The sequence below is a fragment of the Heterodontus francisci genome, chromosome 11, assembly GCF_036365525.1.
Source record: "Heterodontus francisci isolate sHetFra1 chromosome 11, sHetFra1.hap1, whole genome shotgun sequence".
NCBI classification, from domain to species: domain Eukaryota; kingdom Metazoa; phylum Chordata; class Chondrichthyes; order Heterodontiformes; family Heterodontidae; genus Heterodontus; species Heterodontus francisci.
The window spans coordinates 69,788,320-69,815,646 of NC_090381.1; positions in this window are offsets into that span (position 1 = coordinate 69,788,320).

The window sequence follows — 27,327 nt, forward strand, 5'->3', positions numbered from 1 at the left end:
AGCTGCTGAGTCGATTTTTTATTTAAAACATTTCACAGACCAGAAATGTTAACTCTGTTTCTCTCTCCACCGATGCTGCCAGACCTGCTGAGTATTTCTAGTATTTTCTGTTTTTATTTAAGAGTCAACCACATTGCTGTGAGTCTGGAGTCACATATGGGCTAGGCCAGTTAAGGACAACAGACTTCCTTCCCTAAAGACCATTAGTGAACTAAATGTTTTTTTTTTCTTTGATAATCTGGTCATTTCACAGGCACTATTACTGATACCAGCTTTTTATCCCAGATCTATTTATTTAATTGAATTTACAATCCCCAGCTATCACGGTGGGATATGAACTCATTAGTCAAAGCCTCTGCATTATGAGTCCAGTAACAACCACTATGTTATCATACCCCCCCCTATCCCATTACTACTGCACTTGTGTGGCTAATTTCCCCCATTTGAGCAACCTTTTGTTTGTTGGGCCCACTGATATTTATTTGACAGCCTTGTCTAGAGTCCTCAGTTTCCCTGAGGGAAGCTACAGCTTTAAGTCTGTTCAAGGGTATATGTTGCTCTCTGTACTCCTGTTCTAACCATTTTTCCCTGACTTTTCCTGTCCCTCAGGTAGTCACCCATCTTTCCTGCTCAACATCTCTTATCAATGTGGCCACCCTGTCAGAGTCTTGCTCCAGGAAATGCTCTCTCTTCCTAATCTGTCAAATTATCTCCATCTCCTTCTCAATTACTGCAATTTTGAGCTCAACTAATGAGTTGGAAATATTTTCCACAAACATATTCAACTGCGTCAACAGCTGGTGTTCAAAACTCTAATACCTGCAGGGAAAACACATCACTGCCTCTTTCTGTACTTTTAAGGTTAATTAGCTTGTTCTACTTCAACACTTATATTACCTCCCTATAATATCAGCTGACCTACTTAACACCTCTCCACTTAGTTCTCACTCTCACCACATCTAGAAACCCTTCCTATCACTCTGTAATATTGAAACTACCTCCCAAGATATACACCTTTCCAACAGAAACTGGTTTCAGTCAGCCCCCAAACACATTGTAGCTGGTTAACAGCTGACCAGTGATCAACGTAGAGTTGACTAGCAATGCTTAGTTTCTTTTTAGAATTAGAATTAGAATTAGAACATTACAGCGCAGTACAGGCCCTTCGGCCCTCGATGTTGCGCCGACCTGTGAAACCATCTGACCTACACTATTCCATTTTCATCCATATGTCTATCCAATGACCACTTAAATGACCTTAAAGTTGGCAAGTCTACTACTGTTGCAGGCAGGGTGTTCCACGCCCCTACTACTCTGAGTAAAGAAACTACCTCTGACATCTGTCCTATATCTATCACCCCTCAACTTAAAGCTATGTCCCCTCTTTTCTAATTGAAGAACTAGACAATGACATTTAATCTTAAATTCAAGGTACTTAATTTTAATAATTTATTGAGTGATTCGTTAGAAATTGTTATGGATCAATGGATCTACACGCAAAGGTGTTGCTTTCCCGTGGGTAGTATCATGTGAAACCTGTCAGTGTATAATTGTGCCTGAGCTGCACAAAGTTAAATGTATTGTTTCTCTTCTAATTAAATGAGCATATGGTGATATTTGATCCTAAATTCTAAGGATTTAATTTCAATAATTGAATAATTCAGGAGAGATTGTTAAAAGTATTTGGATGTATAAACATTAAACTTGGCCCTAATATTTCTTCCTTACAAGTCTGGACATTTGTTGAGCCTGAGCTCATCTGGATTTGCAAGTTCAGGTCATTTGTGTTGCTCTGACGTGGCCCTGGCAAAAGCATTATATGTCTTTACTCCATTTCTTCTTTGACACTCTTGGCAGGTGAGCTTTGCCCAGGTGTGAAGGAGAGGAATAATGGGGTTATTTTCCTGTGGATTGTCTTATATGATGCCTTTGAGCATATTGTAATTTATTGTGATTTGAAGAGAAAACATTATGATAAAAACCCTTGTTAATCCTTGGTGGTGCTCTTCATGTTAATGTTTCTTATTAATTTCATCACATGAATTTGCTTTTATGTTTCTTTATACTGTTTGGAACATTTTTCAGGTGATTGTTTTGGGGGGAGAAAGAGGTGTAGAATTGCAGCAGTGAAGGAAGAGGAAGAGGGACAGGCAGGGACGGAATAAGAGGGAGACAGAGAAAGGTGAGAAACTTTGTTCCATTTTGAGAGAAATCTGTAAATTTACTTTCTTTTTTATTGACGTCAGGTCCTTTGGGTTGGCTGACTGATGGTGCTTGCTGTCAACTTGCCTGTTCTGGGTGTGAAGAGGACAGAGCCATTAGGAGGCCAGGGCCTCATTTATATTAAACCTGCATCCCAATACAGGGCACTGTATTCAGACTGGCAGAATATTGGGTGGCCCAGAGGGTGCCTGGTCATAGTAAGGCAAGTCCAGTGGGCGGGGTGGTTATGATCACAGAAGGGGGGAGCCTCGGAAAGCAACAGCCTTGATTATGTCTCTGGGGCCTGGAGTACCCCAGATTATTTCTGTGGGGCTCTGTCTGGCCCCCAAAAATTACTTAAACCTTAACTTTTGCAGGGATTCTTTGGCTCTATCACAAGTGAAACTGGTTGGAGAGTGCATGGTGCAAATTCCAACCAATTCTGTCCTAAAATGGCAATCGGGGTTCTCAGTACTTCATAGGACCTCTACTTGTATTTTAAAAGATGTTTACTGCCTGAAACAGACAGGCACTGAAGTCACCCAGTGGTAGGTCCCTGTGAATGTGACAGTGGCCTAATCACTGCTATTAACGGAGCAATAAGTCTACCGATGCCAATTGGGAAGAGTTACCAACCAAAAAATGCTGATTTCAGCATGTTAGAATCTACTGCATTAGCTTTTCATTGTATGAAGCTCCTGGTTGATCTGGATAAGATTGCTTTTCCTTCATTGTGAATAAGAGCTCTCATTGTCTGCTCCAGGACCACTAATCTGTAATTACAAGAAATTGAAATTACAAAGAAATCAGAGCCCAGATTTAGCAAGAATGGTAAATTTGGGGCTGTACTCATCATGATGCTACTGCAGTTACATAGGTGGCAGGAGGGTTGCACCAAAAGCTGCTCCCACATTCCCTGGCCATGGACACTAGGCTGCCTTTTGTTTTGCAGGGATTTGTAAGATTGGGTGAGCCAGCAACGTTTAAAGGAATGCTGCTCATGACTAAAAGGGCATTTGCTATTTTACAACCAAACATTTAAGTGAGGTGTGAAAGTATTGGTTGGTTTCCTGCTATCTATGAAAGATGATGGACATGCAGCAAACATTCCATTTAGGTGGGATGCCTTCTCTTGGTGCACCTTTGTTGATGGCTGTGAAGGCCAATCCTTGAGACGCAGGTTCTGCCACAAATGCTGCACGTGAAGCTGCCAAGTGACTCTGTGAGTTGTTGTTTTTGATGTTGGCACCTGTTGCCAAACTGTTGTAGCAACTGGTCATCATGGTAGTGCACACCAGTCCACATGATGTGTTGCCATTTCCATCTTTCGCCAACTAGTGACTCCCAAGTGCGATAGTCAACATGTAGGGCCTTCATGTCACGCTTGCAAACATCCTTGAAGTAGAAGCTTTGGGCATCCCACTGGTCATCTGGCCTCAGCTACCTCACCATACAGAAGGTCCTTGGGTATATGACCGTCTTCCATCCTGTGGACATGTCAGATCCACCAAAGCTGCCTCTGTTTAATTAGTGCCAACATACTTGGGAGCTTTGCCTTTGAGAGGACTGCTACATTTATGATATTGTCCTGCCAGGATATACCTGTAATGCGCCGCAGACAGCAAAGATAGAAATTATTGAACATCTTTTCCTGGTAGCTGTAAGTTGCCTATATTTCACAGCCATACAGCAAAGTGCTGAGAACACAGGCATTATAAAACATCAGCTTGGTCCCAAGGGTCAGCTTGGTGTTATCCCATGCGCGTTTTGCAAGTTGGCCAAAGGTGGTAGATGCTTTCCCTATGCGTGTATCATGCCCTTCCTGCCCCTCATCCCTCTCCTCTGCCCTCCTGGTGCCTGGGGCTCTTCCCTTCCTGTGGAGGGTGTTGCTCCTCATTGCCACTGGGCCCAAAATCTGACAGTCATGCTCCCATTGCCAGCTACAGCCTTCCTTGTGCTCACGTGGCCTCCCAATTCTGTTTGGCAGCCTTATCCCTTTCTCTAATGCCCCGCAATGCCAGGAGGGTGATAACCCCCTGAATTGCCTGATCACTTACTGCCCACTCTTCCCACCACCTGCACTGAGCTGATGGCACCAGTCTCCCAATGGGTGAGACCCCTCTGCACTGTCCACCATTTCATGGGGCCCTGCTATTCCCTGGGGCGGCCAGGACTGGCACTTGACTGTATGTCTGCCTCCATTCACCTGGTCTGTCCCAAACAGCACGTGAAGCCCATGCATCACCATGAAAATCACATCACAATGAGCTCTTTAACAAATTGGCTTTCGTAATGGATCGGGCAGGATCTCGTGGCCACCCTGCTCCCCACCCTGGTGAAACTTACTGGTGTCAGGTAGATTGTCGGGAAACTGGCACGCTGGCCTGTGCTGGTGCAGGTAACTTTGTCCCCCACCCACCTCTGTTCCTGCTCCAGTGGGAGCTGAAAATTCAGCCCCTGCAGTCAGCTCAAACACACCCCTACTGGTGTTTATTTTTGCCAACAGCATCTAAAGCACATGCTCAATTTTTCAGCCTTGCATTTTGCTACATGTACAAGCAAATCATACACCGATTTTTATATTTAGCTATAATAAAAATAGAAAGTGCTAGAAATACTCAGGTCTGGCAGCATCTGTGGTGAGAGAAATAGAGTTAACATATCAGGTTGGTAACCCTTCATCAGTACTGTTTAGAGATGTAACAGTTTTAACCCAGGAAGGGAAAGGGGGAGTGGAGGAAAGATCAGACAGAAAGGTCGGTGATAGAATGGAAGGCAGAGAGCGATTAAATGACAGAATGGATGATAGTATAAGACAAAAAGAGACAGTAATAGTACAAGTAAAGAAACAAAAGGTGTGTCTTATGGAGGTATAAATGGGGAGGGACAATCACCACCCAACAGCTACCGTCCAAAAAAAAAGAGCAGAGGTTACAATCTGAAATTGTTGAACTCAGTGTTGACTCCCAAATGTTGTAAAGTGCCTAGTTGAAAGACGAGGTGCTGTTCCTCGCACATATGTTGAACGTCATTGGAACAGCGTAGGCGGCTGAGGACAAAAGGTTAAAGTGGGAGTGGAACGGTAAATTAAAATGATAGGAGGCCAGAAGCTCAGGGTCATGCCTGCTGACTGAATGAAGGTGTCCTGCAATGCTTTCACCACATCATGAGAAGCAAATACAGTGTACTAAATTGAAAGAAGTACAAGTGAATTGCTATTTAACCTGGAAGGAGTGATTGTGACCTTGAACAATAAGAAGGGAGGAGGTTAAAGGGAAGATGTTTTGTCTCCTGAGCTTGTATGGGAAGTTGCTGTGGGAGCAGGAAGCTGTGTTGTGGATGATTGAGGAGTGGACTAGGTTTTCTGTTCTCTCTCCACAGATGCTCTCAAACTCTCAAAACTCTCAAAAGTTGAATGGGAGAGGCTGTTTACAGGTAAAGGGACTTCTGGCAAGTGGGAGGCTTTTAAAAGTGCGATAGGAAGAGTTCAGGGCCGGCATGTTCCTGTTAGATGGAAGGGCAAGGCTGGGAAGTTTAGGGAACCTTGGTTGATGAGGGATATTGAGGGTCTGGTCAGGACAAAGAAGGAGGCATATGTCAGGTATAGGCAGCTGGGATCGAGCAAGCCCCTTGAGGAGTATAGGGGATGTAGGACTACACTTAAGAAGGAAATTAGGAGGGCGAAAAGGGGCCATGAAATTTCCCTGGCAGATAAGATAAAGGAGAATCCTAAAAGATTCTAAAGTATATTAAGAGTAAAAGGGTAGCTAGGGAGAGAGTAGGTCCCCTTAAGGAGCAGTGTGGCAATCTATGTGGAACCACGGGAAATGGGCGAGGTCTTAAATGAATATTTCTCATCTGTATTTACCGTGGAGAAGGTCATGGAAGCTAGTGAGTTCAAGGGAAGGAACATCGATATCCTAGAACATATCAACATTACAAAGGAGGAGGTGTTGGAGGTTTTGAAGCGCATTAAGGTGGATAAATCCCCAGGGCCTGACCAGGTGTATCCTAGGATGCTATGGGAAGCAAGGGAGGAGATTGCTGGGGCCCTGGCAGAGATTTTTGTATCATCGTTAGCCACGGGTGAGGTACCAGAAGACTGGAGGATAGCTAATGTTGTGCCTTTGTTTAAGAAGGGCAGCAGGGATAAGCCAGGGAACTACTGGCTGGTGAGCCTTACATCAGTGGTGGGAAAGTTATTGGAAGGGATTCTGAGAGACAGGATTTATATGCATCTGGAAAGGCATGGTCTGATTAGGGATAATCAGCATGGCTTTGTGTATGGGAAATCATGTCTCACGAATTTGATTGACTTTTTCGAGGAGGTGACCAAGAGGATTGACGAGGGCAGGGCGATGGATGTTGTCTACATGGATTTTAGCAAGGCCTTTGACAAGGTCCCGCATGGTAGGCTGGTCCTGAAGGTTCGAACACATGGGATCCAGGGTGAACTAGCAAATTGGATACAAAATTGGCTTGGTGATAGGAGGCAGAGGGTGGTAGTGGAAGGTTGTTTTTCAGATTGGATGCCGGTGACCTGGTGTGCTGTAGGGGTCGGTGCTGGGCCCTCTGTTGTTTGTCATATATATTAATGACTTGGATGTGAATGTAAGGGGCATGAGTAGTAAGTTTGCAGATGACACCAAAATTGGTGGTATAGTAGACAGTGAAGAAGGTTGTCTAAGGTTACAACAGGATATAGATCAACTGGGAAAGTGAGCAAGGGAGTGGCAAATGGAATTTAACGCAGACAAGTGTGAAGTGATGCATTTTGGGAAGTTAAACCAGGGCAGGACATATACAGTGAATGGCAGGGTCCTGGGGAGTGTTGTAGAGCAGAGAGACCTTGGGGTGCAAGTACATAGTGCCCTGAAAGTGGCAACACAGGTAGACAGGGTGGTGAAGGCGTATGGCATGCTTGCCTTCATCGGCTGAGGCATTGAGTACAAGAGTTGGGACGTCATGTTACAGTTGTACATAATGTTGGTTAGGCCGCATTTGGAGTACTGTGTGCAGTTCTGGTCGCCGCAATACAGGAAAGATGTGATTAAGCTAGAGAGGGTGCAGAAAAGATTCACAAGGATGTTGCCTGGTTTGGAGGGCTTGAGTTATAAAGAGAGATTGGATAGCCTGGGTTTGTTTTCCCTGGAACGAAGGAGGCTGAGAGGGGACATGATAGAGGTATATAAAATTATGAGAGGCATATGGGTGACTAAAATTAGAGGGCATAGATTTAAGGTGAGAGGGAGGAGATTTAAAGGGGATCAAAGGAGTAGATTTTTCACACGAAGAATAGTGGGTATCTGGAATGAGCTGCCTGAGGAGGTGGTGGAGGCAGGAACAGTAGCGACATTTAAGAGGCATCTGGACAGGTACTAGAATGAGCAAGGCATAGAGGGATATGGAATTAATGCAGGCAGGTGGGATTAGTATAGATCGGCATTATGGTCCGCATAGATGTGGTAGGCCGAAGGGCCTGTTTCTATGCTGTACTACTCAATGACTCTATGCTGTCAGACCAGTTGAGTATTTCCAGCACTTTCTGTTTTTATTTCAGGTTTCCAGCATCTGCAGTACTTTGCTCTTTTATATATAACTACATGGTTCATCATCTTTTCCAGGTTCCTTTGATGAGCTTCTAGTTGTTATTTGTACAGAATGTGTATTTTACAAAGCTTATGTGTAAAATCTCCATACTGGATGGTGACTTTTTTGACAATCAGCTTCTGTCAACATTGAGCACTGTGTCAACTGCTTATTTTTGCCCACCAAAAGATCGGCAATGGGAGTCCCCTGATATGAGATGCTGGAAAGAGGAGGGAGCTGAAAGGATGGTATGCAAATCACAATGCAGGAGAGGTGCTCTGTGCCTCATTGACTGTACCCACACACCAACATCTGCAGACTGAAGTGACTAGATGTTGATTTGGCAGATGACTAGCACATACAGGCTCAGCTCTCAAGATAGGCTGTGGCAAGAGGCATGATGGCACAAATAAATTTGAAAGTCTGAATAAATGGTACATTCTTCAGAAGCACCACACTCACAATAAGTCAAGCTTTACATGATACTGCACAAGAGGCAGTGTGCAAAGCATGACGGATCATAGCCAAGATGTCACCAACCATTTTCGTCGGAACTGTCACACTAACCTGACAATGACCATGGGGAAGTGTCTTCACAGGGTCTGGGTCTGCAGAGCTGTGCCATATTCTGTGATGACATCTGCTAATATGACCCATAGGTGCAAAGCAAGTGACAGAGCTGGTTAGCTACGTCCTCAAGCCTTCCCATGGGATTTCTATTCCCATTATTTTTGTCTGTTACTTTTTTAATCCCCAAACTCCTCGGTCTTGGTAAAGACTGTTAATATGTTGAGATACTTCTACACCTTTCTAAAAGCTTTCAAAGTTTTCCTTCTTCCATCTTTAGACTTGCCTTTAATCATAGAATCACGGAATGGTACAGCACAGAGGGAGGGTATTTGGCCCATCACACCACTTTGGTAGTTATATAATTAGTCCCACTCTATTTTTCCCCCATAGCCCAATAATTGTTCTCACTTTTATGTATTTATCCAATTCTCTTTTGAATATTACTATTGAATCTGCTTTTGCCAACTATTCAGGCAACACATTCTAGATCACAACTCACTGTTTAAAAAATATTTATTCATGTTGTCTTTGGTTCTTCTGCCAATCTCCTTAAATCTATGTCCTCTGGTTACAGACTCCTCTGCCACTGGATACAATTTCTCCTTATTTACTCTCTCAAAACTATTTATGATTTTGATCTCCTTTTAACCTTCTCTGCTCTAAAGAAAGGTCAATCCCAGCTTCTCCAGTCTCTTCACATAACTGAAGTCCCTCATCCCTGGTACCATTGTAGTAAATCTCTTCTGCACCCTCTTCAAGGCCTAGACATCTTTATTAAAGTGTGTTGCCCTGAATTGAGCACAGTCACCAGCTGCAGCCTAACCATTGTTTTATAAAGGTTTAGCATAACTTCCTTACTTTTGTACTCTATTCCTCTATTAATAAAGCCAAGGATCTTATGTACTTTTTTAAATGGCCTTCTCAACTTGTCCTGTTATCGACAAGGATTTGTGTACATGCACCCCAAATCTTTCTGTTCCTACAATCTCTTTAAAATTGTACCATTTTGCTCATATTGCCTCTCATCATTCTTCCTACCAAAATGCATCACTTCACACTTCTCTGCATTAAATTTCATCGCCATGTGTTTGCCCATTTCATCAGTCTATCTCCTCCCGAAGTCTCTTACTATCATCCTCACTGTTTACTACATAATGAGTTTCATGCCATCTGCAAGTTTTGAAATTACACCCTATATACCCAAGTACATGAAATGAAAAGATCTAAAAGAGAATTGGCTTGATTACTGACCCATGGGAAACACTATTGCATACCTTCCTCCTGTCTGAAAAACAATCAATCATTCACCACTACTCTGCTTTCTGTCCCTTAGCCAATATTGCATCATTGTCCCTTTAATCCTATGGGTTTGAATTTTGCTTCGTCTATTATGTAGTACATTGCCAAATACCTTTTGAATGTCCATATGCACAATATCAACCGCACTACCCTCATCAACTCCTATTTCCTTCAAATTTCACCTATGTACAATTCTGCACTTCCACCTTAGTGCATTCACTATACTAAATCTGGCCTGCACATGAATCCTTGACTAAAATGCAAATGAGCCAACCCAGGAAATTTGGGTGCTATTAACATAACATCATTCAGGACGATTTAACATCATTGCTTAATCTTTTAGATGTGGATGGCTCCAGATGAGGAAAATTGGCCTTAACATGACCAGCATGCTACCATCTCCAAGCTTGGGCCAAGTTCAGCTGACCATACATCCTGCACCATGTTACGGTGACTTTTGTGAAGCACATATAAGATATACAAAGAATTTAAGTTGTAAGTTGCAGATTGAACATCTGCCCTTCTGGAGTATGGACATACCTGATAGACAACAAAAGGGTTGAGGGCTTGATATGGGGCAACAAATTGATGGGCAAAACTTTGACATTTGTTTACTTCGGCCATCTACATAATGTATATTATTATTGTGTAGCCATATCTTGGTCTGTCTTTTTATGTTTTTCACAGGCCCTCTGGGCACGGTACACAGAGTTGGTCTGAGCAGGCACTTCCTGTTTGTTTTGTTGCACTACGGTTCTCTTAAGAAAGGTGCCCTGGAGTGCAAACAGGGCAGGCCTCCTCTGCACACACGCCTCATGTGGCAGAAGCTCAAATTGGTTATCCAGCAAACAAAGGATTTAGGTGCCATGCTGCTGCATTACTTGTACACAGACTCCATTTCCTGTTTTGACATTTGCTTTTTCCAGCAAGGTCTGGGAAAGAATGAATAGGAGATTGTCTTAATCTAATACTATGTGAAATCTAATAGCATGTGAATTTAATATATTAGATTTTGGGAGATGTTTATTACCTAGGATGTGATATATTCTCACTGTGGTAAGAGAAGGATTGGAAAAATCATTCAAGTTCACAGAAAAAGCAATTATTCATAATGAGGTGCCCATTAAAACCCAGAAGATCCATAAAACATCAGGATCAAATAGAAAGCAAAAAACACCACAAAAACAAATGCGGAGAACAGCAAACTGTACTATGGTAGAAATTTTAAATCGTTTGGAACACAAAACAGTATCTGTATATTAATAAATAACATGATAAGAATGTTTAGGAACTGATGGAAAGAAAAGACTTGAGTTGGATTTATACAGCACCTTACCACATTCCTCACAAAGGTCTCAACACATTTCACATACAATTAATTACTCTGAAGTGCAATGGCTACTGCTACATAGGTAAATGCAACAGCCTTTTTGCACACAGAAAAGCCCCACACGTAACAAGGAGATGGATGCCCAATTAATCTTCTTTTGGTATTGTTTTTGAGGGGAAGTGTTGGTTAGGATACGGGGTGAATGCCATGCTTTTCTTTGAACAGCATCATTGGGATCTTTACTATATGTCTGAACCACCAGAACAGGTAGACAGTGTTCAGTTTAATGTCTCCACCAAAAGATGATGCCTGAAACAATGCAGCATTCTCACTCCTACATTGAAGTTTCATCTTAGATTATATGGTCAACTTTCTGACTTGGAGATAAGATTGTTAACAACTGCACCAAGATGAAGCTAAAACCTAATAAACCCATCACTTTTTGATTGATCTCAGTCCCTTGCTAAACTTGCTAAATCCTTCAATACCTTTCTCTCTGACAAGGTATCTAGTTGTGTGTTAGATATTCTTGCAGAAATTCAGCACTTTCTTGATGTGCAGAACATGCCAGGAGCAGCACCAGGCATATCTAAAAATGAGGCACCAACTGGTGAAGCCACAACAAAGGACCACATCCATGCTAAACAGTGGAGGCTAAGTGATCTCACTACCAAAGGTTCACCTCAAAGCTTTGCAGTTGTAAATGGTGGTGGTTAATTAAAGAACTTGTTGAGTTTTGAAATTGCAATTGCATTGTACATTGTGTACTCTAAAGGCTGCTGTAGAACACACATGCTTTTTCTTATTCTTTCAGTGGGCGTCATTGGCAAGGCCAGAATTTGTTGTGCATCCCTAATTGCCCTTCACAATTGAGTGAACTGAGCTAGGTCATTTCAGATGGCAATTAAGAGTCAACCACATTGCTGTGGGCCTGGACTCACATTTAGGCCAGACCAGGTAAGGACGGCAGATTTCCTCCCCTAAAGGACATTAGTGAACCAAATCACCAAAGTGATTTTTATAACAATCCATAATAGTTTCATAGTATCATTACTGAGACTAGCTTTCAATTCCAGATTTTTATTAATTAATTGAATTTAAATTCCACCAGCTGCCATGGTGGGATTTGAACCTGTGCCTCCAGGGCATTTGCATGGGCTTCTGGATTACTAGGCCAGTGACATTACCAAAATGCCAACATCTAGCAAAGAGAAAGTGAAAATAAGACAGGATTCTTGGTAGTGTGGAGGAACAGCGGGATCTTGGGGTCCATGTCCATAGATCGCTCAAAGTTGCCACCCAAGTTGATAGGGTTGTTAAGAAGGTGTATGGTGTGTTGGCTTTCATTAACAGGGGGATTGAGTTTAAGAGCCGCGAGGTTATGCTGCAGCTCTATAAAGCCCTGGTTAGACCACACTTGGAATATTGTGTTCAGTTCTGGTCGCCTTATTATAGGAAGGATGTGGAAGCTTTAGAGAGGGTGCAGAGGAGATTTACCAGGATGCTGCCTGGAATGTCTTACGAAGAAAGGTTGAGGGTGCTAGGGCTTTTCTCATTGGAACGAAGAAGGATGAGAGGTGACTTGATAGAGGGGCACAAGATGATGAGAGGCATAGATAGAGTGGATGGTCAGAGACTTTTTCCCAGGGCGGAAAGGGCTATCACCAGGGGGCATAATTTTAAGGTGATTGGAGGAAGGTTTCGGGGAGATGTCAGAGGTAGGTTCCTTACACAGAGAGTGGTGGATGCGTGGAATGCACTGCCAGCGGTGGTAGTAGAAGCAGATACATTTAAGCGACTCTTGGATAGGTACATGGATGATAGTAGAATGAAGGGTATGTAGGTAGTTTGATCTTAGAGTAGGTTAAAGGTTCGGCACAACATCGTGGGCCGAAGGGCCTGTGCTGTGCTGTACTGTTCTATGTTCTATGTTCTAATAAATGGGAAAGTCTTTACGTTCAGCTTCCTGCAGTCTCTGCCTCTCTGTCTCTGCCTCATATCCTATACCAAACTCGGCTAAACCTGACTCAAGTCCTGAGGATATCACAATGGCGAAGTGGTAAATAGAGAAAGGATGAAATAAAACAGAAACATTGCTTTCCGGTATGAAAATTTTGGAAGCTTTTGTCTACTTTCACAGACAGCATCTTAACTTGGAGAATGTGTTAGGCATACACAGGAAGCTAGTACAGTGTGTAGTGATGCACTGATCTCCATCCAATCAAAAAAATATATATAATCTCGGTTCACTGCAGAAAAGCTTCCTCTGCAAGGAGTGCGATCCCGGATCCTTTATCACTCTATTGCTGATCAGTATGGCATCGTCTATGCCCAACCTACCACCTTTTGATGTACATTCAGAACTATCATCCATATCCCCACGTTGGCAAAAGTGGCTGCAGCATTTCGAAGGCGCAATGGCAGGTTTCGCAATCTCAGACGACACAAGGAAAAAGGCCTTACTTCGACACTATGGAGGTGAAGAATTAGAAGATATCTTTGAGACACTTATGCCTGAGCAAAATGACTAAGACTCAGCAAAAAATGCACTGAGCCTACTTCACACCCAAGAAAAACACCATATGCAACACCATTGTCTTCCGATGCACTAAGCAAGAAGCAAACGAAACGATTGACCAATATTGCACGTCGTTGAGGCACCTAGCAACCACATGTGACTTTGGTGATGCTGAATGGGAAATCAAAACATGCCGAAAAGCACTCGAGAAAGACAGAGAGCTATCAGAGCTGCTGGAGTTTGCAAGATTAATATCACTCTCACAGTTCAGAGCTACTGAAGTTGAGGCTTCTAACAGTAACTACCACACTCCAAATTCAACTCCAGTGAACACTCTTCATCACTCATGTGCCAGGAAACCACCTGCAAAGCAACAACAGCTACCTCACAGAGTTGTGACTTATCCAAAGAATATTTTCACTGTGGCAGTGCTTACCCACACTAGACAGAGTGTTCTGCTACTGGTAAACACTGTAAAGCCTGTGGAAAAGCCAACCACTTTGCACCTGTTTGTCACTCATCAGCAAAACCAAATACAAAGACCAATACCAATAAAAGGGTTCCACGTATGCATACCATAACAAAAAGGTGAGAGAATGTAGCCAATGTAAAGGCGGATGACCCCGAACTCTCTGACTCAGCAAACAGCCATGTGTGACTGTGACTATTGGCTGCTCGGACATAGATGCTCTCACAGATACAGCAGAGTGTGTCTGTGTCATGGGAGACAAAACATTTAACAAATTTCAGGATTGCCCCATTCTTTGCAAACCAGAGAACGCGAAATTTCTCCCTTACAACAGTGGCAGACTGCTGAAAATTCTCGGAACGTTTGAAATGCCAGACTCTTTCAAAGACACTAGAACAAAAGCTGCATCCTATGTCATATCTAGAGAATGTGACACATTTATCAGTTTTCACACAGCAACAGATCTGTACATGGCTGCAGTCACATACTCGATTCCTTTGCATAACAAAACATTCTCTAACTGTATGCTGATCGTTTCACTGGTATCAACAAGCTGAAAGGTGTTATATGCAAGCTGCATGTAGATCCTAATGTGCCCCCAGTTGCACATCAATGGTGACAAATACCATTTCATGTCAGGAAATAGACAGAGAAGGAACTTCAATGCCTACCTGACCTTGAAATTATTGAGTGAGTTGGGGATGAGCCTCTCCCTTGGGTTTCACCTATACAAGTCGTCAAGATTAGAATCTGCATTGATATGCAATCACCAAACGAAGTCATACAACGAGAAAGACACTTGACACTGACAATCGCTGACATCATAGAGAAAGTGAATGGCGCTAAACACTTCGCTAAACTTGACCTCAATGCAGGATACCATCAAATTGAACTTGCAGAAGAATCGCAATATCTTACTGTATTCTCTACTCACATTGGTCTTTTCTGATACAAGAGGCTCAACTTTGGAGTCAATTCAGCAGCTGAGGTACTTTAGCACTTGATTCAATCTGCACTTAAAGGACTTGAAGGCACACTGAACATCAGTAATGACATTCTCATCTCTGACTTCACCGAAAGTAGTGAACTCGAGACTCGCCTGCATGCATGCTTCTTTAATGAAAGCAGAATTGAATTCTTCGGTCATGTGCTCAGTGGTGAAAGGGTATCACCAGCTCCACGGAAAGTTGAAGCCATAGCAAATGCTGTAGATCCTACAAACATTCAAGAAGTCCGGACTCTGCTAGGACTCATCACGTACTGCAATCGCTTCATTCCTGATCTCGCTATGCTCTCTGCCCTCCTACTTGATCTGACAAAAAAGACCACCAATGGGAATGGACTAAATCACACAAATAGGTGGTATACCAGATCAAACGACATTTGTCAGCATGTTGCACAAATGCCTATTTCGACCCTCAGAAAAGCACCCAGCTAGTTATGGATGCAAGCTTAGGTGCGGTTCATGTATAGAAAGACACGACAGGTAACCGATTAATCATTGTGATGGCATGCAGATCATTAACGCCTGAACAGCAACGTTATTCGCAAACAAGAGAGAAGCACTCTCAATCACGTGGGGTATCTTACACTTTCATCTTTACCTATATGGAAGCAAATTTAAAGTAATAACCGATCATAACCACTAGTGAGCTCGTTCAACAATCCACATAGCAAACCACCCACTCGAATAGAATGTTGGATACTCAAACTACAAGAGAATGATTTCCAGGTTGAGTATCAGCCAGGGAAGCTCAACCCAGTGGATAGCTTTCATGACATCCATTGCCGGCAGTCGGTCCGACTAGTCATCAGGAAAGAGTTGGTGAATAACATCTTAACTAGATAAGCATAAATGTGATACCAAATTTGCTAAAACTAGCTGACATCAAAGCAGCAACAAAACAAGATGAAGCCCCCACCTGCCAAGAATGAGGCACACATTATTTTGCCACATGAACATTAAAACATAAAATTGCTGCTGGGAAGAAAAGAGGGCCTATCACAAGGAATTGCCAGGCCCTTTGACGGAAAGACCTTTTTTGCATAGTAACAAACAGTATTTGGAACGGACTAATGTCCAATTTAATGCTCCAGTTTAATCCACAATGGACTTTTGATTACCAGGCATTGAAGGTGGAGAGGCTAGAATAACAGGTTAGCTGCTAAGATGGCCGAATATTCAAACAGATGTGGTCAGACCAGTTTAGTCGCATGACTAATTAACTGTTGGAGTTTGTTTGAATTTGAACTTGTCGTAGAGTGTTTGAAAGGCAGAAAGTTCTTTTCTCCTGAATTGAGAATACCTCTCACCTGTTTGCTCCCATCTCTTTCCCACAGAACTGAAAACCCATTGAAGACACATGAACCCCAAGAGAGTAAAGTCTTCTACAGTGAACAAGGTTTAAGAAGAATACTGGGCCCCAACAAAAAGCAAGACTACCCACCAGCAAGGACTACAGCGAGCTCGAAGCACAGTAAAAACCCTTCTTCAGAGATTGCCTCAGACCTTTTTACTTTATTTTTCTTTTGCTCTTTTCTGTCTCCAATTGCATGTACGTATCACGTATGCATGCTAGCGTGGGGCGCGACGTGTATCCATAGGCATTAACTGAATTAGAGTTTAAGTTTAAGGTTTAATAAATTTCACTTTTCTTCTTTAAACCTAAGAAAGCATGTTTATGCTTATTTCTTTGCATTATAATTGGAAAGTGGTGAACAAAGATTCACCAAGGCGGAGCTCAAAATACAGTGTATTTAAAAATTAAACCCTGTTACAGTAAGACCAGGTGAAGACAGTAAAAGACCCCTAGACACCTTTCTCACCTGGTCGTAATAATAAGCATAAATGTGGTGGCAAAATTGCTAAAACTAGCTGACATCAAAGCAGCAACAAAACAAGATGAAGCTTTACAACTATGTATGGAGGCTATGGAATCACAAACTGGAAAGACGTGATCGAGAAAGCATCTACAAACAAAATTGCTCACACATTACAAGATCTTCATAATGTTCAAAATGAGCTGACCATTAGAACCACATCTGATCTTGTATTATGTATGCATGTATTGTCATTTTACACTCATTGAGGGAATGTGTAGTCGATATAGCATATTAAGGACACCAGGGAATTGTCAAAATCAAACAATTCCTTATGGGAAAGGTATGGTTCCCAGGAATTGACCACATGGTAGATAACAAAATCAATCAATATTTACCATGTCAAGCAACCACAATGTCAAATCTTCATGATCCTCTCAAGATGTGCGAACTACCTCCAGGACCATGGATTGAAGTCAGTGTTGATTTCAAAGATTTTCCCACAGGTGAACACCTGCTTGTTGTCATGACGACTACAGCTGATTCCCAATCGTGGAATTAGTTATGGCAACTTCAATGAAAGCAGTCATCCCAAAGCTTGACCAGATCTTCGCTTTGTTTGGAATCCCTGAAATAGTAAGAACTGGCAATGGACCCCCATTCAACAGTGATGGGTTTAGCAAATTCGCAAACTACCTAGGGTTCATTCATAGAAAAATAACTCCCCATTGGCCAAGAGCCAATTGTGAAGTCGAGAGATTTAAGCGAACCTTGAAAAAAGTGATACGTACAGCGACAACTGAGAACAAGTCATGGAAGCAAGAGTAATATCATTTGCTTCGTAATTACAGAGCAACACCTCATTCAACTACTGAAAAACCTCCAGCTACACTCATCTTTTCACATACCATGTGCACACGTCCACCTGAACTACCCTGCAGAGCTAATGATCAACATGCATGCAAACGCAATCAAGACCAGAAAGATCGAATTAAAGTACATGTAGAGCGAAACACGAAGCTTAGAGCTACATTGCTTAAGCCAGGAGATAAAGTACTTGTGAAACATGATGATCATATTGGAAAGCAAACACCTTGTTATGACATCCAACCATTTGTTGTGACCAACACAAAGGATCACTGCTAAGCGCGATTCACAATTCATCACGAGAAACGGTCATTCTTCAAAGCAATGAAAACACCACTCGCAAGCATTGAATCCAAATCGACATCAACACCTCAGATGAAGAACATGAGTCAAATGAGACTACATCTGATGTCAGGTGATATCCTACTCGTGAGAGAAAACACCCACCATACTTAACTGACTATGTTACAATGTGAACTATTTATGTTTAAGTTTATTGTTTACATTTTTAGAAACAAACCATTGAAACATGCTATCTCTCTCCCCTTCTACCAAGTAGTGTTGTAGTGATGTAGGGATGTAGTGTTGTAGTGTTTTGAAACTGCGATTGCATTGTACATTGCGTACTCTAGAGGCTGTAGTAGAACACCCATTCTAGCAAAGAGAAAGTGAAACTAAGACAGAGTGAATGGAGAAGCTTTGATTTTCAGCTGCTTGCTGTCTCTGTCTTACTGTCTCTGACTCTTATCCTATACCAAACTTGGCTAAACCTTACTCAAGTCCTGAAGACATCACAAAACTAATGGGAGAAGGGAGCTCCATAAACATCCCCATTCTCAATGATGGCAGAGCCCAGCGTGAATACAAAAGACAAGGATGAAGCGATTGCAACCATCTTCAACCAGAAGGGCTGAGTGGATGATCCATCTCAGTCTTCTCCTGAGGTCACGAGCATCACAGAAACCAGACTTCAGCCAATTTGATTCACGCCACATGATAAAGAAGTGGCTGAAGACACTGGATACAGCAAAGGCTGTGGGACCTGACAACATCCTGGCTGTAGTCTCCAGAACAAGACGCACCTTTAGCCAAGCTGTTCCAATGCAGATACGACAATGGCATCTAAGCGACAAAGTGCAAAATTGCTGAAATATGTCCTACCCACAAAAAGCAGGACAAATCCAATCTGGCCAATTATTGCCTCACCAGTTTACTCTCAATCATCAGCAAAGTGATGGAAGGTCTCATTGATAATGCTATCAAGCAGCACTTAAAGGCCAATATCCTGCTGACTGATGCTCTTGGTGGAACCCAAGCTGAGCACTCAACTCCAGACCTCATTACAGCCTAGGTCAAATATGGACAAAAGAACTGAAATACAGAGGTGAGGTTAGGGTGACTGCCCTTGACGTCACGGCAGCATTTGACCGGGTATGGCATCAAGGAGCCCTAGTAGAACTGAAGTTAATGGGAATCAGGAGGAGAACTCCACTGGCTGGAGTCTTACCTAGCACAAAGGAAGATGGTTGTCGTTGTTGGAAGCCAATCATCTCAGCCCTTGACATTACTGCAGGAGTTCCTCAGGGGTAGTGTCCTAGGTACAATCATCTTCATGAATGGTCTTCCCTCCATCATAAAGTCAGAAGTGGGGTTGCTGACTGATGATTGCACTGCATTCAGTTCCATTCGCAACTCCTCAGATAATGAAACAGTTCATGCTGACATGCAGCATGACCTGGGCAGCATTCAGATTTGGGCTGATAAGTGGCAAGTAACACTTGTCCCACAAGACAATGTCCATCTCCAACAAGAGGAGTCTAATCATCTCCCTTTGATATACAATGGCATTACCACTGCTGAATCACCCACCATCAACATCCTGGGGATCAGCACTGACCAGAAACTTAACTGGACTAGTCACATAAATACTGTGGCTACAACAGCAGACCAGAGGCTGGGAATTCTGCGATGAGTAACTCACATCCTGACTCCCCAAAGCCTTTCCACCAACTACAAGGCACAAGTCTGGAGTGTGATGGAATACTCTCCAATTTCCTGAATGAGTGTGGCTCCAACATTCAAGAAACTCAACAACATCCAGGATAAAGCAGCCCACTGATTGACACCCCATCTATCACTTTAAACATTCACTCCCTCCATTGGCGCACCCTGGCTGCAGTGTGCACCATCTACAAGACAGAGTTCAGCAACTTGCCAAGGCTTTACCAACACCTTCTAAACCCAAGGCCTTCACCTAGATGGACATCGGCAGCAGGCGCATGGGAACACCTTCAGCTACGGGTTCCCCTTCAAGTCACACTACATTCTAACTTGGAAATACATCATCGTCCTTTATTGTTCCTGGGTCAACATCCTGGAATTCACACCAATGAACCATTTTCCCTACTTAACAGCAACTGTGAGTAAACCTACTGTACATGACTGCAGTGGTTAAGGCAGCGGCTCACCGCCACCTTCTCAAAGGCAATTAGGAATGAGTAATAAATGTTGGTTTTGGCAGCGACACCTATATCCGAGGAACGAATATAAAAAAATTCCTGTGGAAATTCACCTCCTAAATCTGCTGATATTTAAAATATTACAAGTGAGAGCTCACATTCTTTGGGTTTAATATAGAGAGGACGAATTTCTGTGGAGGTCTTTTTGGATAAATGAATTAAGATGGGCTTTCCTCATCAAGAATCTTGTGATTAAGAAGTTGCTCTGAGAATAATGCAGTATGGCTGCTGTCTTTCACATACTTTAGTTATTTCAAATTGAACAATAAAAAAAATCCTAGAGTAATTGTCTAACAAGGGAGATGGGTGACATAGACTATCAAACACCTCAGGGGAAATGTAACATCTCTAATGATGGGCTGCTTCCCGCAGCATCATTAGTACACCGTGAGTCTATTTCTGGAATGACTTGTCTGCAAAATATTGTCAGACATTTATAACTGTAAACAACCTGCATCTAGCATCAGTCAATTATATTCATCCAATGCACGACATAAGCAGAATATTTTAGATAAGAATGATAACAAATGTTTAATGGTACTATATTTTCAATAATCAGACAACCTTTTATATTATTAGTCAAGATCTTTTAGGTTATAAAAGCATCAACAGCTCCCTAAAACACAGAACTCTGGACCCTCCCAAATTGTTGTAAATTTAAACACAAAGGCTCTGAAATTTCATATGGAATTCTTCAGGCTTCTACCAGAGTTCTAGTGGAAGATCCAGAGAACTGGGAGAAACCTCACGGCAGGTGTGAAGATACATCTTTTATCAAAATTCTTGTGCAGTGTTTCTCTGGTGAGTGTTGTCAGTTTTTTCAGAAGGTCCCATGCATGTATTTAGGTTCGATGCAGTCCTAAGAATGGTGGAAGGACTGGGATGAATGTTGGGAGGGTCTTTTGATTGAGGGCAAGAGATAATTTTCAGCCAGTGCTCTCCTCAATAAGTTGCTGTCAAAGTGCTCTTGCAGCTGGCTTGGGATGACGAACAGCCAGAGGTCATGGTCCATATTGATACCAATGACATATGTGAAAAAAACCACACCTGCCAAGAATGAGGCATATTAATTTCATCATATGGAACATAAATTTTAAACACTTACTGGACTAAAAACATGGCTGCACCTGCATTCAAAAAGGACAATGGCTGGAAACATTTGCATACTAAGAGACAGTTGCCTGGAGAAGTCAATGGAACTGCTCCCTGATTCAATAAACCAAATGGATTTTGATCACCAGACATTGAGTGTGTGAAGGTCAGCATTCCAGCCCCCTACTCAGTATGTCTACTAAGATTGAAAGAATCCACAAAACTCGCAGGGCAAGTTGTCCCGAAAAAGCTAGTCACATGACTGGCCTGCTGGCCCAGGTTTGGTTTGAATTGTGTTCACAGAACAGTTTGGGTCAGACTGCAACAGAACTTGAGGGAAGACAGCATCTCCCTGTCTCTCTCTCTCTCTCTCTCTCTCACACGAAAACAAGAAACTGCAACTGGATTTCAAGAAGACAGTAAACCATAGAAACAAGTTTGAAAGAGTACACTTGGCCCCAATGAGATGGCAAGATCGAACAGCAAACAACGACTTTACATCAAGCTCAAAAGACAGTAAATGAATTCCAGCTATTGCTTCAAATCTTTCCCCTTTATTCTTTCTCCTTTTCTGTCTCTATCTGCATGTGTTTTCATCGCTTATGCATGCTAGTGTGGTCACGTCTCATATTTTTAGTAGTTTTAACTGAATTGAAGTTTGAAGGTTAATAAACTTACATCTTTCTTGTTTAAATCTAAGAAAACCTGCCTGGTTGATTTCTTTGCCAATACAATTGGAGAGCAGTGAACAAGGATTCAATGAGGGGAAGCTAAAAACATGGTGTTTTAAAAAATTAAACCCCGAAACGGTAAAACCAGGAAAAGGCTGAGAGGGAACCCTGAGACCCCTTTCTCACCTGGTCATAACACATAGGTAAAAAGAGGGATGAGGTCCTGCAAGCAGATTTCAGGATGCTAGGAAAAGAATTAAAAAGTAGGACCTCAAAAGTAGTAACCTCCAGATTACTCCCAATGCCACACACTAATTAATATAGAAATACGAGGATAGTGTAGCTGAATGTGTGGTTAGAGAGATGGTTCAGGACAGAGGGCTTTAGATTCCTAGGGCTTAGGGAGTGGCTCTAGGGGAAGGTGAGACCTGTACAAGCCAGGGCCGGGACTAATATCTTTGCAGGGAGGTTTGCTTGTGTTGTTGGGGAGGGTTTTTAAAAATTCATTCATGGGATGTGGGCGTCTCTGGCTATTTATTTATTTAGAGATACAGCACTGAAACAGGCCCTTCGGCCCACCGAGTCTGTGCCGACCAACAACCACCCGTTTATACTAACCCTACAGTAATCCCATAGTCCCTATCACTTCCCCACACGAGGGGCAATTTACAACGGCCAATTTACCTATCACCTGCAAGTCTTTGGATGTGGGAGGAAACCGGAGTACCTGGCGAAAACCATCGCAGGCACAGGGAGAACTTGCAAACTCCGCACAGGCAGTACCCAGAATCGAACCCGGGTCCCTGGAGCTGTGAGGCTGGGGGGGGTGCTAACCACTGCGCCACAGTGCCAGCATTTATTACCCATCCCGAATTGCCCTTGAGAAGGTGGTAGTGAGCCGCCTACTTGAACCGCTGCAGTCCATGGTGAAGTTTAAAATGATTACTTTTCATCTGTGTTCACTATGGAGAAGGATAATGGAGGTGTCGAGATCAAGGAGGGGGATTGTGATATACTTGAACAAATTAGCATTGAAAGGGAGGAAGTATTAGCTGTTTTAGTAGGCTTAAAAGTGGATAAATCCCCAGGCCCAGATGAGATGTATCTCAGGCTGTTATGTGAGGCAAGGGAGGAGATAGCAGGGGCTCTGACACAAATTTTCAAATCCTCTCTGGCCACAGGAGGACTGGAGGATGGGTAGCAGGGATAAACGAGGTAATTACAACCCAGTGAGTCTAACATCAGTGGTAGGGAAACTATTGGAAAAAATTCTGAGGCACAGGATTAATCTCCACTTGGAGAGGCAGGGATTAATCAGGGATAGTCAGCATGGCATTGTCGGGGGAGATCGTGTCTAACAAACTTGATTGAATTTTTTGAGGAGGTAACGAGATGTGTAGATGAGGGTAAAGCAGTTGATGTAGTCTACATATGAATAGGAAGGGAATAGAGGGATATGGGCCCCGGAAGTGCAGAAGGTGTTAGTTTAGGCAGGCATCAAGATCAGCGCAGGCTTGGAGGGCCGAATGGCCTATTCCTGTGCTGTACTGTTCTCTGTTCTTTGTTCTTTGTACATGGACTTCAGTAAGGCTTTTGATAAGGTCCCGCATGGGAGATTGGTTAAGAAGGTAAAAGACCATGGGAGCCAGGGCAATTTGGCAAATTGGATCCAAAATTAGCTTAGTGGCAGGAGGCAGAGGGTGATGGTCAAGGGTTGATTCTGCGAGTGGAAGCCTGTGACTAGTGGTGTACCACAGGGATTGGTGCTGGGACCCTTGCTGTTTGTAGTGTACATTAATGATTTAGACGTGAATATAGGAGGTATGATCAGTAAGTTCGCAGATGACACGAAAATTGGTGGTGTCGTAAATAGTGAGGAGGAAAGCCTTAGATTACAGGACGATATAGATGGGCTGGTAAGATGGGCGGAGCAGTGGCAAATGGAATTTAATCCTGAGAAGTGTGAGGTGATGCATTTTGGGAGGACTAACAAGGCAAGGGAATACACAATGGATGGGAGGACACTAGTAAGTATAGAGGGTCAGAGGGACCTTGGTGTACTTGAACATAGATCACTGAAGGCAGCAGCACAGGTAGATAAGGTGATTAGTAAGGCATATGGGATACTTGCCTTTATTAGCTGAGGCATAGAATATAAGAGCAGGGAGGTTATGATGGAGCTGTATAAAACACTAGTTAGGCCACAGCTTGAGTACTGTGTACAGTTCTGGTCACCACACTATAGGACAGATGTGATTGCACTGTAGAGGGTGCAGAGGAGATTCACCGGCCTGGGCTGGAGCATTTCAGCTATGAAGAGAGACTGGATAGGCTAGGGTTGTTTTCCTTAGAGCAAAGAAGGCTGAGGGGGGACCTGATTGAGGTATACAAAATTATGAGGGGCATTCATAGGATTGATAGGAAGAAACTTTTTCCCTTAGCGGAGGAGTCACTAACCGGGGGCATAGATTTAAGGTAAGGGGCGGGAGGTTTAGAGAGGATTTGAGGAAAACATTTTTCACCCAAAGGGTGGTTGGAATCTGGAATGCACTGCCTGAAGGGGTGGTAGAGGCAGGAACCCTCAAAACATTTAAGAAGTATTTAGATGAGTACTTGAAACACCATAGCCTACAAGGCTACGGGTCAAGTGATGGAAAATGGGATTAGAGTAGATAGGTGCTTGATGGCCAGCATGGACACAATGGGCCAAAAGGCCTGTTTCTGTGCTGTATAACTCTATGACTCTATGTGAGATAGGTACACTTACAGTGCTGTTAGGAAGGGAGTTCCAGGATTTTGACCCAGCGACAGTGAAGGAACGGCGATATAGTTCCAAATCAGGATAGTGGTGTTCCCAATCATTTGCTGCCCTTGTCCTTCTAGTTGGTAGAGGTTACGGGTTTGGAAGGTGCTGTCTAAGGAGCCTTGGTGCGTTGCTGCAGTGCATTTTGTAGATGGTACACACTGCTGACACTGTGCGTCAGTGGTGGAGAGAGTGTATGTTTGTGTATGGTGCGCCAATCAAGTAGGCTGCTTTGTCCTGGATGGTGTCGAGCTTCTTGAGTGTTGTTGGAGCTGCACCCATCCAGGCAAGTGGAGAGTATTCCATCACGCTCCTGACTTGTGCCTTGTAGATGGTGGACAGGCTTTGGGGAGTCAGGAGATGAGTTACTCGCCACAGGAGTCCTAGCCTCTGACCTGCTCTTGTAGCCATGGTATTTATATGGCTACTTCAGTTCAGTTTCCAGTCAATGGTAGCCCCTAGGATGTTGATAGTGGGGGATTCAGCAATGGTAATGCCATTGAATGTCAAGAGGACTTGGTTAGATTCTCTCTTGTTGGAGATGGTCATTGCCTGGCATTTCTGTGGCACAAATGTTACTTGCCACTTATCAGCCCAATCCTGGATATTGTTCAGGTCTTGCTGCATTTCTAGACGGACTGCGTCAGTATCTGAGGAGTCACGAATGATGCTGAACATTGTGCAATCATCAGCGAACATCCCCACTTCTGACCTTATGTTTGAAGGAAGGTCATTGATGAAGTAGCTGAAGATGGTTGGGCCTAGGACACTACCCTGAGGAACTCCTGCAGTGATGTCCTGAAGCTCAGATGATTGACCTCCAACAACCACAACCATCTTCCTTTGTGCTAGGTATGACTCTAACCAGCGGAGAGTTTTCCCCCCTGATTCCCATTGACTTCAGTTTTGCTAGGGCTCCTTGATGCCATACTCGGTCAAATGCTGTCTTGATGTCAAGGGCACTCACTCTCACCTCACCTCTTGAGTTAAGCTCTTTTGTCCATGTTTTGAACCAAGGCTGTAATGAGGTCAGGAGCTGAGTGGCCCTGGTGGAACCCAAACTGAGCATCACTAAGCAGGTTATTGCTAAGCAAGTGCCGCTTGATAACACTGTCGATGACACCTTCCATCACTTTACTGATGATTGAGAGTAGACTGATGGGGCGATAATTGGCTGGGTTGGACTTGTTCTGCCTTTTGTGTACAGGACATACCTGGGCAATTTTCCACATTACCGGGTAGATGCCAGTGTTGCAGCTGTACTGGAACAGCTTGGCTAGGGGCACGGCAAGTTCTGGAGCACAGGTCTTCAGTACTATTGCCGGAATATTGTCAGGGCCCAGAGCCTTTGCAGTATCCAGTACCTTTAGTCATTTCTCAATATCACGTGAAGTGAATCGAATTGGCTGAAGTCTGGCATCTGTGATGTTGGGGACGTCAAGAGGAGGCCGAGATGAATCATCAACACAGCACCTCTGGCTGAAGATTGTTGCAAATGCTTCAGCCTTATCTTTTGCACTAATGTGCTGGGCTCCCCCATCATTGAGGATGGGGATATTTATGGAGACACCTCCTCCAGTTAGTTGTTTAATTGTTCACCACCATTCACGGCTGGATGTGGCAGGACTGCAGAGCTTAGATCTGATCCATTGGTTATGGGACCGCTTAGCTCTGTCTATCGCATGCTGCTTACGCAGTTTGGCACACAGATAGTCCTGTGTTGTAGCTTCACCAGGTTGACACCTCATTTGAGGTATGCCGGGTGCTGCTCCTGACATGCCCTCCTGCAGTCTTCAAAGAACCTGGTTTGGTCTCCTGGCATGATGGTAATGGTAGAGTGGGGGATACGCCAGGCCATGAGGTTACAGATTGTGGTTGGGTACAAATGACCTTGGAAGTAAATGGGAACCTGAGAGTAGATTCAGAAGGAAGAAAAGCAAAACTGGATGTTGAAGACAGAAAATTAGCAAGCAAGTATGGGAGGTCGCAGAATCAAAGGAAAGAAGACAGATAACAAAGGAGTTGTTCAGTGATTAGTGGTATCTACTTCAATGCAAGGAGTCTAGTAAATCAGGCAAATAAGCTGAAGGAACAAAATTGGCTGGCCCATAGAAGTCAGAGGGTGGTAGTAGATGGGAAGTATTCAGCATAGAGCTCGGTGACCAGTGGTGTTCCACAAGGATCTGTTCTGGGACCTCTGCTCTTTGTGATTTTTATAAATGACTTGGATGAGGAAGTGGAAGGCTGGGTTAGCAAGTTTGCCGATGACACGAAGGTTGCTGGAGTTGTGGATAGTGTGGAAGGCTGTTGTAGGTTGCAACGGGTCATTGACAGGATGTAGAGCTGGGCTGAGAAGTGGCAGATGGAGTTCAACCTGGAAAAGTGTGAAGTGATTCATTTTGGAAGGTCGAATTTGAATGCGGAATACAGGCTTAAAGACAGGATTCTTGGTAGTGTGGAGGAACAGAGGGATCTTGGGGTCCATGTCCATAGATCGCTCAAAGTTGCCACCCAAGTTGATAGGGTTGTTAAGAAAGCGTATGGTTTGTTGGCTTTCATTAACAGGGGGATTGAGTTT